The sequence below is a fragment of the Suricata suricatta genome, chromosome 7 (genome assembly GCF_006229205.1).
Source record: "Suricata suricatta isolate VVHF042 chromosome 7, meerkat_22Aug2017_6uvM2_HiC, whole genome shotgun sequence".
Taxonomy (NCBI): Eukaryota; Metazoa; Chordata; class Mammalia; order Carnivora; family Herpestidae; genus Suricata; species Suricata suricatta.
The window spans coordinates 144,797,399-144,802,826 of record NC_043706.1 but is presented as its reverse complement, the minus strand read 5'-3'; the positions used below and the strand labels follow the sequence as shown (position 1 = coordinate 144,802,826).

At 51.2% G+C, this 5,428-nt stretch overlaps 1 long non-coding RNA gene across 1 annotated transcript; it reads right to left on the bottom strand.

Moving 5' to 3' along the window:
* Window positions 1-509: 509 nt before the first annotated feature.
* On the bottom strand, window positions 510-2,873 carry LOC115296248. The gene is made up of 2 exons (XR_003910806.1): window positions 2,734-2,873; window positions 510-733 (listed from the first exon to the last, which is right to left on the bottom strand). It is a non-coding gene; the product is annotated as an uncharacterized LOC115296248 (long non-coding RNA).
* Window positions 2,874-5,428: the final 2,555 nt, after the last annotated feature.

Genomic DNA, 5,428 nt, shown 5'->3' with positions numbered 1-5,428 from the left:
GGCCTCAAACTGCTCGGGCTCCTGGCGAAGGCGGCTGTGTGGGGTCACACCGCGCACACGCCACCTCGGCCTCTGGACGTGAGCCAGGGGACCCCGATCCCCGTCTCCACCCGACTCCTGCTGCGGTTCTTTGTGACCTGGGCGCCACGCAGATAACCGTCCGCTCAGGCAGTCCTCCCCCACCGTCGGCTGTGCGCGCATTTTCACCGCCCCAGTCCGTGAAATAGGCCCAGCCCCGCACCAGCACGGTCCGATCTCACCAGGCCCGTCACCTGGGTGACTGCATCGCCTCCAAACCTCACAGCCAGCTCGCAGGCCCCGGGTTACTGTGTCACTGACTGACAGGCGCCGTGAGCCCCTTGCAGCACCCGTCGGGGATCGGTCACTGCGCTTCAGTGATCCGCGGTCCGGTCACCCACCGCAGACAGCAAACGCGTTCTTGTATTGCCGCCTGTCTCCCGGTGACAGACCCACATGGTGTTTTATAAAAATGAGCCGTGGAAAGAAAATTGTTTTACATTAGAGTTTTATTTTCTAAAATTCACCAAAAAAGTTGAAAGTTAGAGAAATAAGAAAATTGGATGTGATTAGGAAATTTGAAGATGACAAGAGCAAGGCGAGCTGGGAGGAGACCCACGCCTCATGAGGTACTGTCGGACCCGCAGGAGAGAGTCTGGCGAGCGGAGGAAACTTGGTAACGTGGGGGTCACATCCTTCAGTTTAAATTGCTCTGCTGGAGGAACAGAAAGGCTTTCAGAAAGCACTTCGGATGGAGGACCAATAACAATGATAATGATAATAACAACAATAAATCCTAGGCAGTTTGGCCAGCATTCAGGCCAGGTGTTGGTGTCAGTTGCCCTGTTGAAAGAACTCCGCGAGGGGCGCCTGGGCGGCTCAGTCAGTTGAGTGACCAGCTTCGGCTCAGGTCATGATCTCACGGTTCGTAGGTTCGAGCCCCGCGTCGGGCTCTGTGCTGACAGCTCAGAGCCTGGGGCCTGCTTCAGATCCTGTGTCTCCCTCCCTCTCTGACGCTTCTCTGCTCACACTGTCTCTCTCTCTCTCAAAAAAATAAATAAAAAACACTAAAAAAAATTAAAAATAAAAAAAGAAAGAACACCACGACTACAGAGGGACCCGTGACAAGCTTCTACTGAAGGAAAGTCCGGTTTCACCGTCGTGGGAGTGGATTGGCTCTGAATCCCCCCCTGCCCCCCCCCCCTTAAGCTATGGGCCCAGACCAGGGCACTGCAGGGGGGACCCCACCCCCACGCGGATTCCACAGGTCAGGCAGAGCAGGTGTACATGACAAAGGGTGAGGACGTCTCAAGGCAGTGACACTGATCACAAAGTCACCTTAAAGGCCCTTAGAGAGACTTTACAACATTGAAACCGCAAAGCAAAATGCTGGGAGGAGTAGGACAAAGTAATTATCAAGGCCCAGAAGAGGGAAGCTGCGGCAGGAGAAGGCAGGCACTGTTCAAACTAGCCTTGTCAAGTTTTTACACAGAAATTAATGACAAATTTCCAGTGTTTCTCATTTTAAAATACAGAGTACTAAATAAATATTAGTTTTACAATTTAAAATATCTCTATACATTGACAATTGGCAGTAAGGAAGTTTTAAGTGTTTTTTTAAGTCATCAGACTATTGTAATTTTTCTCTTCGATTATTAAGATCGCTTTGCGCGGCTTCAGCTTCTGTGCTCATTTTTATGGCCCTGTGCACTCATGACACCAGGACGTCTGTCCTCTGGCTGCTCAAATCCTTGGGCAACTCACCCTGAGTGGCCTTTCCCTGTTGCCACCTTGGTCACCCACTCCTGGGTTCATCCACTAGACTTTGCCATCATCGATGTGGGAAACAAAGGCAGAAGGAAATGGCAGATAGAATTAAATCTCCTTATAGCCCGTGGCCAGAGACTAGAGGCAGGCGGAGGAAAATCTCCCTCCAGGTGCTCCCTACGTCTCAAAGCTAATGCTCTGCTAGAGGGAAAACAGCCCTAGCCTGACAATGGCCAGGCCTCAGGTTTCCCAGGAGCCCCTTTAGCACATGAAAGTCCTTCCCGAGGCCTCCCTTTTGGCTTTACCTCCCCAAACTCCCAAGCACACCTTCACTCTCCAGGACCCTGGGGCAGCTCTTCCGGCCCGGGGTCCTGTCCCCAGGCTTCAACAAAACCACCCAGTTGCACCAAGGACGTCTCAAGAACTCTGTCTTGGTCATCCGCTCGGAACCCCCGCCAATCAGTATCAGCAGGACCTCAGAAATGTCAGCTTCTAGCCGGTGATTCTCTTGCAATCATTTCCGGTCCTGAGAGCTCAGCACGTACACAGCCTTACTGAACCTGCTGACGCTCTTCTCCACCGTTTAGTAGCCCGTCGTTAGAATCACTCCCTTATAGACAGGAATTTCTTCGCCCCTCTCACTCATCTGGTAAGACCCTTGTGAACGGAAAGCACGTCCACCCCGGACTAGCCTGAATTCGAGCAGCTAAATCTGACAGCGTGGACCACGAGACGCACTGGCTTCTCTTCAAAGTTCTCGACCACAAAACTCCAGCAGGCGAGTCCCCCTGCCTCCTCGGCCTCCTCGGCCCTTGGCCTCCCTGCTCTCCGCGCCGCTTTCCTCCTACTTCCTCCTTCGTCTCCTCTCCTCACTCTCAGCTGATGGCCTCACTTCATAGTTCATTCAGGAAAGGAAACATATCAGAGGAAAATCTTCCAGGTTCTTACCGACCGCCCAATCTCAGCCTCTGCAGCCATGTGCCTCTGCAGCCACATTCTGTTAAGTCGTCACAATGGATGGATTGAGCTTGGTGCTGTCAAGGGTTTGCCGGCACCGGTGCGGCTTCGGGCCTCCCCAGAGCTGCTTCCCAGCCTCCCTCCCTCCCCCCGCCTCTCCCCGGGCACCGTGACTCCTCCTCTGCTCCTCCTCCTCAAGGCACAAACAGGCTTAGGTCCCACCTTAAAGAGGACACTCCACCTGCCAGCTCCCTCTGGCTCAACTTCTCATACTAGCCACCTGCTCCCTCCTCAAGGGGCTTCGACTAGTTTCTGAGGCTGCCACTCTTGAGACACCTCAAAATAATTAAGTTTTCGAATTGCCCCCAGATTGCTAAATACACTGGGCATTCTTTCTCTTTATCGTATTCAACTCTCATCTGACAGGAGTCCTTCTTTTTGAAACAAACTGTCCTCTCAGTTTACAATACCTGTCACTTAGTTCCCTGCTGCTTTTTTTTTTTTTTGGTAATGTTTGTTTGTTTATTTATTTATTTATTTATTTATTTAGAATCCCAAGCAGGCTCAGTGCTCAGAGCTCAGTGGAGAGGCTGGATCTCACGGCCGGGAGAGCATAACCTGAGTCGAAATCAAGAGTCCAGGGCTTAACCCACTGAGCCACCCAGATGCCCCTCTGCTCCTTTTCTGCTTTTTTTCAGCCTAGTACACAGTAAGATAGTATTTGGTGAATGAATGAATGATTCTTTATATTGCTACCTAACATAATCCTTAGTTCATAATTGCTTTCCATAAAGTATTTGTGAAATAATTGAATGGACATTATTATTTTAATCCTACAAATGAGGAAATGGATGATCAGCGATGAAAAATTTACCCATTACTGATCACACAGCTATTAAGTGACACAGTTGGTATTGAATCCAAAATCTTAACTCCTGATCATTATTCTCACCATTGCATCATACTGGCACCATGTATATTTCACTCTTAATTCCTGGTCTCTGCCTATACTTACCCCAATCTCAAGCCACATTGGAATGGTTGATGTACTTAAATATGCTTCCTATTTTTCCCCTCTCAGTATTTTTCAGGCTTAAACCCCTATTTCCATTTCCAGTTGTATATTTCCCTGTAATTGTCCTACCAGTCTCTTAAGATACTTTTCAAAATCTGTGTCAACCTTAACATCTTAACTTTTGTACTTGTAAGTAAATTTTCTCCTACCTAAACTGCCTTTAGTGACATTCATATACTTGTATCATATTTGGTGTTGAAACTGCCCACGGGCAGGGACTGTCATCCATGGAGGGCTCTGTAATACTCTGCCTTACCCTGCATGCTGAAAGGCTGAATCAATATTTTTTGCCTTGGAATGAAGAGTTTTAAATTTGTGTCTCATCTAGAGACAGAATATCCAAGGGAAAAGAGTGGACCCGAAATAATTGAATGTATATACATTCAGTTATACAACATATATCACATATTCAGTTATATTCTGAACATACATATTTGGCTATATAAATTTATTGCTGAATTCTATCAGGAGGATCTGAGTGAAGGCCTTGATCAGTTAAGAGAATTTGGGAGTTGTTGATTTTTCTTGGGGTTCTCAGGCTGGTTTCTTCAGAGGGCAGGAAAACAGGGAGCTGGTCTGACTGAGGTTGTGAGTGAAAGCAAAGTTTAGCTCAGGAGCCATTTGGGAATCTTGAGCTATTGGGGCCATTTCTTTTCTGATGGGGATGGAAGTCAGAAGTGGGTGAGCTGGGAGAGTCAGAGACGGTCCTTTGTATTAAGGTCACGGGCTGGAAGGAGTCCAAATGTTTGCCTGAGCGTAAGCAAGCATAACCACAGGGAAGCCACACGGTACTCCAAGTCCTAGAACCTTCGTCTATTGCCTTGAAACAAATCGTCCACATTCTCAGCGGACAGTGTCTGCTGAGAAGTCAGCGTTTTAACAAATTTCCCGTACCCTTGTCATCACAGCGGCCTGCCTGTTCTTCAAAGTGCGGCCCAGACGTGCTGCGAGAACTCGCAGCGACCAGGTGAAGTCTAACAGCTAGGATTAACGGAGAACTCAGTTCCCCTTACGCCGCGGGGCTTCCCCGGGCCTGCGCTGCCTAAGCCCTTGGCAATGACCCTGGAGATGCAGGACTTCTCACTTCTCCGAGGAGACAGGAGGGGAAATGGGCCTCCCGGGCCGGGCAGCGTCAAGGCTGCGCCAGGTCGGGGTGGTCCACAGCCCTTCTGGGGCGGCTGACCTGCCTTCGGGAGCCGCAGGGCGGCCTTCCCAGCGCCCTGCCCACCTGCCTGCCTCCCCGGGGTCTCAGGGGCAGAGCACATCCCAACCCAAACGGACACGCAGGCGAGTCGAATTCCAGCCACTCTTACACTGTAGGATTTCGACAGGCGCTGAGGTGGCTGCGCGTCAACTTTTCAAACGAAAGCGGCCGAGGGTGTCACTGGAACGCACGCGCCGCAGGGCAGGTGGCTCGGGAGCCGCGGAGCGCGCCAGGCCGCCAGCGGAGAACAAAGGCAGAGGCGGGCAGGGGCGGCGGCCGCGGACGGAGAGCCAGGAAATGGGCTCGGGCTCGCAGAGCCCCCCGAGACGGAGCCCACGGGGGCGGCGCCCGGACCAGGGGAGCCCGCGGGGCGCTCGGGATTGAGGGGGAGGCGCGGCCCCCCTGGA